This window comes from Quercus robur, chromosome 3 (genome assembly GCF_932294415.1).
Source record: "Quercus robur chromosome 3, dhQueRobu3.1, whole genome shotgun sequence".
In the NCBI taxonomy this organism is placed as follows: Eukaryota; Viridiplantae; Streptophyta; class Magnoliopsida; order Fagales; family Fagaceae; genus Quercus; species Quercus robur.
Window position 1 is genome coordinate 9,658,233 of NC_065536.1, and position 13,761 is coordinate 9,671,993.

Sequence of the window (13,761 nt, forward strand, 5' to 3'; positions counted from 1 at the left end):
ATAATGAAAATGATGCAGTAAAATGAAAAATGACGTGACATTATTATATTAGACAAACTGAACACATGTATCAAGCTTATATGACACTTAACAAAAAATATAGATGGAATGATTGCTTATGCAAACGGAATATAACTTCAAGGGTAAATTGTTGTGTAAGTTCAAATGAGAGCTAGGAACCAGGTGAAAAGTTGGGTTGTGTGGGAAAGAAAAAGAAAAGGAAAAAAAGAGGTATATGAGAGTGTAAAAAGCTTACCATCATAAAGATTAAAGAGATAATGGGTAAATTATACTCGTGATTGTTAAAGTTTGGGATAGATTTAATTTTGGTTATTGAAATTTAAATTTTTTTTTTTAAAAAAAAAACATGATTTGGTCCATGAAATTTCAAAAAGAGAACAATTTCATCCTTACATCTAAGGGGTTAGTTTGATTTTGGTCTCTCAAACATTTGATCAATTTGATTTTGTTCCCATAATTATGTTTTTAAAAAGGAGTAATTATTTAGTATTTTAAGAATAATAATTTTTCTATTACATAAAAGTGTTTCCTGTTAATTAAATTTATAGTGAGAACTACCATTGGAGTGAGAGGAGTGAGTGTTTCTTTCAAAGAGCACAAGATAATTTTCTCTTATGTTGTTTGATTGATTTGATCCCTAAAACATGAGGCATCTTAGCATCCGTTTAGAGCACTAGCTAGTAGCAGATTACCTAAAATTGTGTAAGGGATGAACATGGATAACCAAAAAAAAGCCCCAAAATCTACATACATAAGCTTACCCATTTCCCTCCTAAGATGGGTTTTAGTAACATTTGCTCCTTATCTCTAGGGAACATTATTCATTCCCTAAACATTTGTTTATTATTTTTGTGCCTTTGTAACTGTGATAAACTAAAGTAGGTGTTTTGAAAAGTGAGGGGAATACTTAAAAATGAATGAAGAAATAATATTTAAATGAAATAAGGTTTAGAATAAGCAATTAGATGTGGGTGAAAAGAAAAGTGGTTAGCTAAAATATGGAGAAAATTTAAGTAATTTGCTACCAATGTTTAGTAGTGTAAATAGAAAATAGATGGAGATTTTTCCATTCTCTAAATTCAGGGACCAATTACAGACTTTTTGAATTTGAAGGATCAAATTGAAATTACATTCATAGATTAAAAAATATACATATATGATTTACCCAAAAATTTAATTGATTGATGCTAAGATCAACATAAATAGTTGTGGCAAGGTATATAAAGAAGAAATATGTGTGTGTGTGTGTGTGTGTGTTTTATGCTTTTATGCACCTGGCCATGATGTGAGTTACAATAGAAATATAAGATAAGATGTGGATTTCAATTAGTTTAATTAATAAAGCTTTTTATTTTCAAATAAGAGATATTAGTTCAATTCTCAACTACATAAAAAACCAAGTAGTATCTTGGTTTGATAAACAATCATCATAAAACAAAAGTCATAGATATGGTTGTCCAAAAGTCAAGTTTGTGCCCAACCCAAACCTGACCTGATCACTTCGAGTCCCAAAACGACACCCATTGCCCAACCAGGAAGAAGCTTCAGTTTGAGTGAATTGGGTCTTTCAAGTGTCAGTCGAAGTCGGTTAACGGCAAGGAGAGTAGATTTGGCTGAAATCTTATGAATTTGTTGAGATCTCAAGATTCTCAACAAGGTCTTGTCGGATTCACTGGGATCTCGATGAGATCTCATCAAATCTTGACCAAATCTAATCAGAAAAAACCTAATACTAGCAAAGAAACACACATATCAAGGGAGAACAGCGCACGACCTATGATGGTGGAGATTGGTCGGATCTATTGGAAGCAAGTTTTCATGCGACGAGTAGCCAACCAACCCATCGAAATCAACTTCTAAGGCAAGGACCTGCCACCAACAATGTCATCAAATCCGGTCAGCTGGGACAAGTGAGGTGTTTCCACAGGCTGCTAGGAAAACCTTAGTCATAGATTCAAATTCATGCATAATAATAATAATAGTAGTCGTAGTAGTAGTAATAATGGAAAGATAAGGTACCACTAATTAAGCACTAACAAATGCGCCTTAGTTGATTACATAGTCGTGGTGAAACTCATTAGAAATTGTGGAAGCGTAAGTACGTAACAATCATAGGTAGTTATAAAGCCATGGTTACGTATTGGAAAAAATAATCTGCTTACCACTAAACGACATTCACAAACTGGCCCGTAATATCATTCTCTTTGAATAGGGTTTGGCTTCATATCAAATTAAATTATTGCTGCATGTCTTGCATTCTACCTAAAGAACTTGTTGGTATTTTAACATGACATGTAATTGAAGATTTGGTGAAAAAGATTTTACATTTTGTTGTATCTATTAAAGCCAATGTCACCACGATATGGTGAAAAGGATTTTACATTTTGTTGTATCTATTAAAGCCACCGAAACAGCCAAACAGGGGACGCTCTTGTCAAAACAAAAACAAAAAAATCAGAATATATATAATATTTCCAAATCTACACAAAAAGCACATTTTAAATGTTATTGAATTTGCTTCTCAAAGAAAAAAAATGTAATTGAATTTGCTTTCACGTGCTTTCGGACAGTTTAGGCTAAAATCAATGACTTCAATCATTCGTTAAATAAAAAATATAAAAAATCAATCAAAATTATTGAAGCAAGAGAGATGCCAAAAACCTATGATCATGATAACGACAGCCACAAGATGATGATAATGATAATATAATAATATCAAATTTTGACTTGTCCACTATATAGAATACAAGAAAGGCCTAGCTCAAGTCAAATTGGTTGACGTTTACGATTTACCGCAACCCTTTTAGGAAACAACTTGTAGTCCTAATCATAATAAGCTACTCCATGATGTTAAATAATAAAAGTAAAACAATAATTTCTCTAGTGTGCTCATGGTTATCCTGATTCCATACTAATAATAATAATCAAATCATGGTTTTACGATTTTTGTTAACAACTTTTGCTAGTGTGGTGTAGCGATAGGTCTTGTGTTCAAGTATCAGTATCGAATCATACTTCCTAATATACAAAAATCGTGATAATGAGGTTGAGTAGTGGCACGCCTTGCTATGTGCCGATGGTGCCAATTAGACTTACCAAAAAGTCCAAATAGCAACGTACCATGAAATGTAAGACAATGATTACACACACGGACTCCCTTTTTCTTTTTTTAAATAAAAAAATTATATTAATTTGTTAATAAATTATTTTTATGAAAGTTTTGATACAATTTTCATAGGAAATATAACAAACTGTAAAAATATTTAGTGTTTTTTTTCTTTTCCCATAATTTTTTTAAATTAGTATATTATAAACGAATTCCCTTGAAGCATCTAAATAGCGATGTACAATGGGACGTAGGGTAATGATTACACACGCGAACTCCCTTTTTTCTTTTTGTAAATAAAAAAATGGTATTAATTTGTTAATAAATTATTTTATGAAAGTTTTGATACAATTTTTATGGGAAATATAAAAAAATGTAAAAAAAATTTAGTTTTATTTTCTTTTCCATAATTTTTTTAAAAAAAAAGTATATTATAAATGAATTCCCTTGGAGCATCTATTAAAAAAAATTCATAATTCAAATTTATTATAATAACAACGTATTAGTGCTTGATTAAAGCCCTCATTAGATAACATCCGACAAATATTGACCACACAATTGAGAACCACAAAAGATTAGATGAACCACCTTGAGGATTAGTCATTCCTATCATTATTAACACATTCATATAACTAAGAAGGTTATTGTGGGCACAGGTGATCCGAGCACATTTTTGGACTATGGGCCCTACCCAAGAATGATTAAAGACTCAATGATGATTAAAGATCCATGTGAATATAAATAGGAAGACCGAGGAGAAAAGGAGAACTGGCATGGGAACTGGGGTTCCCGAGGAGTAAAGACATCTCGAGAATGCTTTAGGTAGTCAACCATACTGGAAAGAGGAGCTCCAAGGAAGGTAACAGAGCTGTGTCAGTAACAAAAAGAAGAAATATCTGGGAAGGTGATTGTCACCTCCATATTTAATGTACTGCACCAACTGAACTAGCCACATTTATGAAGAAATGACACCTGAATAGTGTCTTTATAGCTCCTACTACCTCTAAAAAGGTCTTGATGAGACAAGCATCCAATGGGTTCCCTAGAAATTGAACAGGTGGAAGGCTAGGATGTATTAGAGGGAACTATATAAGGAAGTGACATCCATAAAAATGGGCATGCAATACTGGAACAAGGGAGAGGAAAAAAGGAAATACAAGAACTCATTGTAAAAAGATTATACATGATCAATATATGAACAATTTGTCCTTAGACTTGCCCAAGGAGGAATTTTATGTTGAATTTATGTCTCTTACCCTTTTAGCTGGAGCCTAGTCATTCTTGCGCCTGAACTTATGTAGTTTTGTAGTTTGCTTATAAAATCCACCCTCTAACAAATATATTGTTTTGGGCTTATTGGGCTGACACACACTGTTCTATGTGGGCTTAAACCACAATTCTAGTCTTTACAGTCATGGTAATTCAACATTCATTAATTACATCCCCGAAAGTGTCATAGACTATTATAAATAGAGTAATGCTATAGATACAAATTATTTTATAATATTTTTACAAACTGCTGATGTGATTTTTTAGCATTTTTAAAATACTTATGAGTAAGTAAAAATGTAATGTTAGTTATAGACCATATTAGAACTAGTAAGAATTTATTATATCAATAGCTTTAAAAATATTGTAAAGTAGTTTATAGTTATATCATTACTCTTATAGATAGTTGCTTGTCTCAAAATTGGGTCATAGGTGGTTTTTCACTTTTTTTAGACTCTAGGCCAATCTTAAGATAGACAATTATAAATTGGATAGCAATATTGAATATTGATGCTAACGTGGATGGTTATGTTGTAGATAATTTGGTGTAAGGACTGTAAAGAAATGCGTAATAAACAATAAGAAAGGATGCAAATAATATTTTGCAAGATAACATACTTGGAACTTGTAGCAATTAGTATAAGAGTTCATTTTTAAAGACAATGGTAATGGGATCCACTTAGAAAAGAAAATAAAGAAAAATATGCATATATCTTTTTTATTTGTAAATATCAACATATAATGTAATTGATTAATGATAATACGATCCAGTGATATTTTCACTTTTTTTTTTTTTTTTTTTTGAAGTGAAGTGACATTTCCACTAAATCGGTTTTTTTTTTTTCCTTTTCTTTTCATAGATTTTGTATGATTTGAAATTTATATTATCCATTTTATGATAATTGATCCATACCATTAGACTAAAACATCAATAGATTTCCTTTTTTATGATCATAGAATTCTTATTGAGATCATTTATTCGATATAAAGATATTTTACTAATTGAATTAACTAAAAAAAAAAATTGATGTCTAGTGTTGACCCGTCTGGTGTTGACCCGTCTGGTGTTGACTCCTGTGCTGATTTACTCGTATGATGATGCTAATGATGAAGAAGTATACTGAAGCTAGGTTTGATCAAGAAGTTTGGGATCTGAAGGGAATATATATTGGAAAGTGGATTGTCCTCTGTTGTGGTGGTTGATTTGCTATTTAATTTCGTGTTGTGATAGTCATTCTTAGAAGGGAATGACTAGTGCACACAGCTAAGTATACATAAAGCAATCACAGTTGTATTTTACAAGGGAACTCCTAACATTAACTAGTCACATTTTTCAAAATTGTAACTTAAAGTCACAAGTTTCCTTGTAAATTGTATTTTGCGTGTATTATATATGTGTATACTAAAGTGTGTGTAATAAACACTACCCTTCTTAAAATATATATATCTCTGCCTCTTTGTCAAAGCACACCTTCACAAATCTCAACCGTGCCATCTACAAAGATATTATCAAAGTCTTCTTGAATAACTAAGAACTTTTTTCTTTTGGTTTTGCCTCTATTTTAGCTTTGGCTTCCTTCAAAATGAAAAATAATATGCATTTGTTCCTCAATGTTTTTGCACACAATTTGTGTAATCTTTTTGGCACTTGAATGGGGGTTTTAATTATGGAAGTTCCTAAACCTCAACACCAGGTTTCATTTCAAAAATAATGTGCGGTGATGGTTTTCATCGTTTAAAGGTTTTCTTAGGTGGAACCATCGAGCTCCAGCTAAATTCTCTGAGCATGAATACTTTACATACTATCCCTTGATTGAGAGGTTTATGTCGTTTTATTTTTTGTATTCCACGTGGAAAAGTAACCTTATTTTATTTGTAGCGTCTATTTTTGCATGGTTGAAGGATAATAAGAAACCTTAGTGGAAGATTAGTAATTAGTAATTTGCTATCAAAAAGGCCACAAAACTTTACCTGAAGTCCAGATTGATGTTGATGCGGATAATTTGTAGTCTATTTTTTTTTTCTTTTTTTAGTGATGAAGAGGACTTAATAAATAAAAGGCAAAAAAAAAATCATCAACCATAAAATAAATAAATATAAATTGAAGTAAATAGAAATGAAAACGGAAAATAAAAAATAAAAAAATGGAAGAGTAAAGAGATTGAAGAGAGTTAGTGTGAGACTATGAGAAGACTTGCATTGATTGATGAGGTATTTTGAATAAAGGTAGCTAGAAGGTAAAATATAGGAAAATAATGCAAATTGAAAAGGTGAAGTAAAGGAAGCTAACAATAAAAGTGGTAGGGTTTTGTGATGCTGATGAGTTAGGGGAGGAGAGAAATTTGAATGAAACAATGAAACATGGCCAGTCAATTTCATTTGTGGCGGGCTTTTACAAAAGTTCTTTAACAAATGCCTTTAGAACATTTTTTTAATTAACTATTTTAGAAAAAAATTTATATCACTTTTATTGAAATTAAAAAAAAAAAAAAAAAATTTCCTTTAAAAACTTTTTTGAAATAATTCATTAACGAATTCCTAAACTTTTTCCTAATTATAAAGTTTTCTTGACTAAGTCTACCATCTACGAAAGATTTTAATTTTTAAAGTCTTCCTGAATATAAGTCTGTCATCTACAAATATATTAATTAATTGTAAAAATCATCTTTGAATGTGGATTTGGTTGTTAAGCTCAAGTCACGAAGTAAAGCTCACGGTTTAAGGGACAAAGATATTGGTGAAGTCCGCGTGCTCATCTCAGAACTGCTGAAATGCTTTGGTGATGATGATGATGATGCAGCAGAAGATGAAAAACATATGAGTAAAAGCATCGTGACCTCAAACGGTGAGGCACAAGGAGCACTAGCTTTTTCTTATAAGTTCGGAAGGGCTGTGGATTACCCTCCTACCGATCCGAATGTGAAGCAGAGGCCTAAAAGAGGTGCTAATGGCTTCGCAGGTCAATTTTTTGAGGGGTTGGGGAAAGGGTTAGGCTCAGGGCTAATGGATGCGGTCACTGAGGTGGGCAAGGCGATTCTCGATGATGATGATGATAATGAAGATAAATATTCTTAAGCTCATATATGCATCTCATGAAGCTATGTATTGGAAAGTGGGTTAATTAGTCTTTCCGCTTTCGTGGTTTGTGCTGTTCATTATAGTGTTGTATTAGTCTATAAGAATCTCTTCTAGCGATTAGTAATTTAGTAATCGAGTTGCAGTGTGGTGTAATGTAGTGTTTTCAGTTATGGTGTTGGAAGTTTTTGTAGTTGCGTTAGTCTTTATTTAATCTATCATGTTATATTAGTCCTTTTAAAACTCATTTTATTAAGTTACTTGGAAGTTTCATTCAATTCAAAATCTCAGATGTAGTATCCATTTGGATACACGGCCATGTCCCTGCGTTTCACATTTTTTTATTTTTTTATTTTTTTTAGAAGAGTGTTAACTGAGTTCTAATGGGTCCCGTACATTATTCACGGGACCCACAAATCTCTTTTTCTAACAAAACTTTCATTAAAATTAGTCCTATGGGACTATTCACATATTTAAAAATTATTTTGCTAGTGTTTTTAGTTTTCAATTTTCAACGGTATCCAAACAAACCCGTATTGTTGAGTTTGGCCTAACTTATAACTCTTCCGTTTGGGACTAGGTGAAACTTATAATAAAATAAATAAGATTATTTGATAGAATTTGAATCAAGTTTGGAGATTTGACTCATTTTTTTATTTGATGCTTAATTCCTTGGTATAAAGGATAGTCTATTAGTTGTCAAATAAGTAAGTCATTAATTAGTTTTTTTGTTTAGATATTAAAATCTTATAATTCCAAAACCCTTTTTCCTTATGGATTCAAGGAACCCTTGTGAATTCGAAGTTATTTTCAGAAGTAAACGTATTTTGTTTATTGTTTTCTAGAAGTAAACGTGTTCTACTTCTTGATGCTTCCGTATCCCGCATCATATAAATAGAAAGGATTTGTGGTTTTAGTCAAAGAGTCCTCCCTTAGGGAGAGACTTTAAAGAGATAATTAGAGAGATTTGTTATTAGTGAGTATAGAAACACTTTGTAATCTATTTGTGATATATAATGAATTTATCATCGGCTACTTATGCTTATAGGTTATTATTAGACCTCGTAAGCCTCGGTTTTCTTCTCTTCTCTGTGTGATTGTGACTATTGTTCTTTTTATTTTTTTTTTAATTTGGTGTGGTCCTTTTTTTTTTAGTTTTTAGTTTTTTTTTTTATTTCCTCTGCTTGTTTGTTAGAACTTTCTCACACCCATAATAGTTGTTATAATCAATCTTGTTCGGGGTGCCTTTGGAGGTTTGTTCACTCAACAAACTTATTTCAAAACCAAAGTTTGCTACTTAGGCATTTGGATTTGTTCTCTTTGGAGATTTATTGCTAAGTGGTTCATGAATATAATCATTATAAAGAAAGATAAGTAAGCCCTCTATAAAAATTTTGGTAATTAGGACTTGTATAGTCTTTAATGTAAAATATTGAGATTAAAAAAAATTAATGGAACGAACAACTTCGACATGTGCTAAAGTTATAGATTTCTTAATCCAATAAAAGTTGGACTAAATGACAAACCTAAAGAGAAGTCAGATAAATATTGGAAGAAGATGTAGGAGTTAATATTTTGTTGATGAAGGAGATATTCTTCAAAAAAATTATGATTGCCAACTTGCTTATAAAGGTAATCACCTGAGATCAAGTTCCATCACTACTTGGAGTTGATCGATATGGATTGTACTTCTGATAAATATTATGCTTATTGGCACATTTGAAGATAACTAGCTTGGATATGATGCACTTTGTTCTTTTGGTTGGACTCTATTTTAGCTTTGGCTATTGGCACATTTGAAGGTACCTTGGGGGATATGCATTTGTTCTTCAATGTTTTTGCTCACAGTTTGTGTAACCCATTTCCTTTTGGCACATGAGGGAGGTTTTAAATATGGAAGTTCCTAAACCTCAACACCAGGCTTCACCTCAAAAATTATGTGGGGTGATGGTTTTCATTATTTTAGATTTTTTTTTTTTTAAGGTGGAACCATCGAGCTCCAGCTACATTCTCTGGACATTAATACTGTTCATACCATCACCTTGATTGAGAGGTTTATGTCGTTATTAACAAAAAAAGACAGATTTGTGTCGTTTTATTTTATATTCCGTGTGGAAAAGTAACCTTGTTTTAATTGTAGCATCTATATTTGCATAGCTGAAGGATAAGAAACCTTCGTGGAAGATTAGTTCGTAATTTGCTATCAAAAAGGCCACAAAACCTTTAAAGTCCAGATTGATGTTCATACGGATAAGAATATTGATTAAGATAGCTAAATAAGTGGAAACTTTTTTTGACTTTTTTAGTGAAGAGGACCTAAAGAAACCACAGCCACATCTGGGAAATATATAACCAGACCTGAGCTTAAAACATTTTTGTTGTTATCCACTTGTGTCTTTATCACTACCTTCGAACGTGCGTGCAGCATGCATGCATATAGGGACAAAAACCACAAACTCGCTGTAGACTTTGTTATTATGCAGTTAATTAAGGTTTCAGATACCATTTGTGGTTTATGATTTTCAACAATGCCTTAATGAGAAAAATAATGAATTTTGTTCTTTTGACCATTCTTTTCTTTTCTTTTCTTTTTTTTTTTTTTTTTGGGTTGGAATTTTTCCATCAATTTTAAGGTTGATTATGTGTTTGGCCTATAGTATAGTCATATAACTGTTTGGCATTATAAAAAATATTATAATTAATTTTCAATACCACCAAACACAAAAAATGATTTTGAGTTAATTTCAAATGAAGCTAATAAACAATAAAAAATTAATTTTTTTCATCCATGTAAAACAATAATTTCACCACGTTTTACGACTGAGTAATTCCCCACACTTTGACATTCACCGTTTCCAAAAACTATATTTTAATGATGTGGCAACAATATTTTACTCGCTATTAGATATAGTTATCAATAGTTTGGAAAAGTCTTATTTTAGTCAAACTAGCTTAACTAATAAAAATTTCTGTCACCAAATTAAAGATTTGGGGTTTAATGGAACATTCTTGTTTTTATTGAACTTGTGCTCAGTATATAAATATATATATATATATATATATATATATATATATATATATAAAGGTAGTGTAAGGTTTTAACTAGCAAGAGTCGTCTTGAAAGTGGAAAGTATGTAAATAAAATGTTATTTTTCTAATAATTAATTGTGTTCCAATTACTAGAATGTTTTGGTTGAATTTTACATGTGGTATCAAAACTAGTTATGTTAGGGCTAGAGCCAAAAAATAATAATAATTCTTGAAAAATAGTAAGAATTTACAATATAATAACAATTGTGAACCCTTATCTCGATCTCCAAAAATCTTATCTCGACCAGTAACCCAACCATGGAACTTTTGTTCCTCTTTGGTCAAGCTTTTGTGCCTCGATGACTGCCGTTGAAAACTGTTAAATTAGTATGTGAAATTGTTTAAATTAAAACCATGATTGAATATACTACTTTGTCGTTTATTCATGAGCATAAAAAGAAAATTGATTTTAGGCGTAAATGCACTTTTAGTCCCTATATTTTGGCTTTTTTTCATTTTAGTCCCTACATTTTAATTTTACCACTTTTAGTCCCTAAATTAATTAATACATTCTATTTTGGTCCTTTCTGTTAGCCCACCAACGGAAATTGCTTAGATGGCAAACTGATGCTGACGTGACCAATTAAAAAATAATAAAAAATTTAATTAGCATTAAAAAAATGTCATGTCAGCTTCTAAATAAATAAATAAGTGATTAATCAATTTTAATGAAATTAAAAAAGAAAAAAGAAAATTAAAAATAATAAAATACATCAATTCAGATTTAATTCATTTTGAACAAGAACACAATCACAAATTTAAACATCAACACAAGAACATAAAGCACAAACCCAGAACCAAACACAAAAAACACAAACTCAAATTTAAACATTAACACAAGATCATAAACACAAAGAACATAATAACAAACATAAACCAATTAAAAAGAGTAATTTAAATTTTTTCTTTTTTTTTCTTTTCATTATTTTTGGAAGAATAGAGTAACATGTTCTTCATGTTCTTCGGGAAAGAACATGAAGGTTGCCCAGAAAATTAAAATAATCAATATTTTCTTTTCTTTTATTACATTTTCTCAGCAAATAAACATGAAAAAATTCATTCAAAATCCCTTTCCTCCACCGAATCCTCCAACAAATCAAACCCATAAACCCAGAAAAATAATAAAATCTACATGAAAAAAACAAACCCAGAAATTTCAAAACCAGCAAATTTTGATTTTTTTTTCTTTATGCAATGTTTGGCACGAGAGAAAAAGCAAAAGAAACCGCCAGTGAAAAAAGCAACATTCATATTTCAAAAAACTCGTTTTCTTCCGAGCCTTCAAATCGAAGTGAATTGGAAAAAGACAAATCACGATTCAAAGAGAGAGATATAGAGAGATCTAGATGGTAGAGGAGGAGGAGGAGAGGGAAGGGAAATGACCTCGATGTCCTTGACGAGAAAGCTTCGTTCATTGGCAGAGAGTTCGTCCTAGAGGGCAAAAGTGTCTTCTTGGCCATAATCTTTGAGCCTCTCTAGCAAAGCTTTTGGTGGCTGTTGCGTCTAGGAACCGTTGTTGTTGTTGTTGTTGCTCTCACCGTCACTCTGTGTTTCTCTCATTCTCTCTCTCTTTCTCAGAGAAAATTTGCTGGTTTTGAAATTTCTGGGTTTTTTTTTTTTCATGTGGATTTTATTATTTTTCTAGGTTTATGGGTTTGCATTTGTTGGAGGATTCGGTGGAGGAAAGGGAATTTGAATGAATTTTTGCATGTTTATTTGCTAAGAAAATGTAATAAAAGAAAAGAAAATATTGATTATTTTAATTTTCTGGGCAACCTTCATGTTCTTTCCCGAAGAACATGAAGAACATGTTACTCTGTTCTTCCGAAAATAATGAAAAGAAAAAAAAAAGAAAAAATTTTAATTACTCTTTTTAATTGGTTTATGTTTGTTATTGTGTTCTTTGTGTTTGTGATCTTGTGTTAATGTTTAAATTTGAGTTTGTGTTTTTTGTGTTTGGTTCTTGGTTTGTGCTTTATGTTCTTATATTGATGTTTAAATTTGTGATAGTGTTCTTGTTCAAAATGAATTAGATCTGAATTGATGTATTTTATTGTTTTTAATTTTGTTTTTTCTTTTTTAATTTCGTTAAAATTGATTAATAATTTTTTTTTTTTAGAAGCTAACATGGCATTTTTTTAAATGCTAATTAAAATTTTTTATTATTTTTTAATTGGCCACGTCAGCATCAGTTTGCCACCTAAGCAATTTCCGTTTGTGGGCTAACGGAAAGGACTAAAATGGAATGCATTAATTGATTTAGGGACTAAAAGTGGTAAAATTAAAATGTAGGGACTAAAATGGAAAAAAACTAAAATGTATGGAATAAAAATGCATTTACACCTTGATTTTATATGCAAAACTTGAGTCAACTTGTAAGAATTAAAGAAGAGTAGCTATCTTACCTATGATTTATGCACAAGGTTGAGGTCTAGGAAGACTTGAGTCACCTAGAAGGTTTTTGTTTTTTGTTTTTTCTTTTTCTTTTTCTTTTTTTTTCAAACGGTTGAACAAGTCTTAAAACATATGGAGGTGGGAATTAAGAACCAATTTTTGTCAATTAAGAAATGTTGTGAGAGTTGGACCCCATTTAACCTTTTTGATAAATTTGAAAAAATCTATTTATTTACCACCGCAATACAAAGTTTTTGTGTGGTGGGAGTAAAAACTGGGGTTCAAAACTTTAGAAGAGAGTTTCACACCCATATTAAGGGAAACTTTTTTTACGTGGGACCAACATTCAACTCTTTTAAAAAATAAATAAATGAAATTCTTGTCACAAGTGAGAGTAAAGATATATCAACATTAATTTTCCAAATAAATTTCTTTTATGTATATTTAAACAAAGTTGATCATTTTTTATTCATTATATTGATGAGTTATGACTAAACCTAATATTAGGAAATTAATAAGTTATATATTTTTCTTACACACATGCACGCGTATATATGAGAGCTTATTAATATTAGGGGTGGCAAAGTAAGCCCAAACCTATTTACCCACCCACTCTAATTGAACCCAAACCCACCCAATTATTAGTTGGGTTAAATGGGCATCAACCCAATTAGATCCATTGATTATTGGGTTTTAACTAAAAACTCATTGAGACCCATTTAACCCAAAAACAATATACCCAAATTCAACCCAGTCCTTCCCATAAAATAAATAAATAAAAACCCAGCCCTCAAACGTTTCAGTGT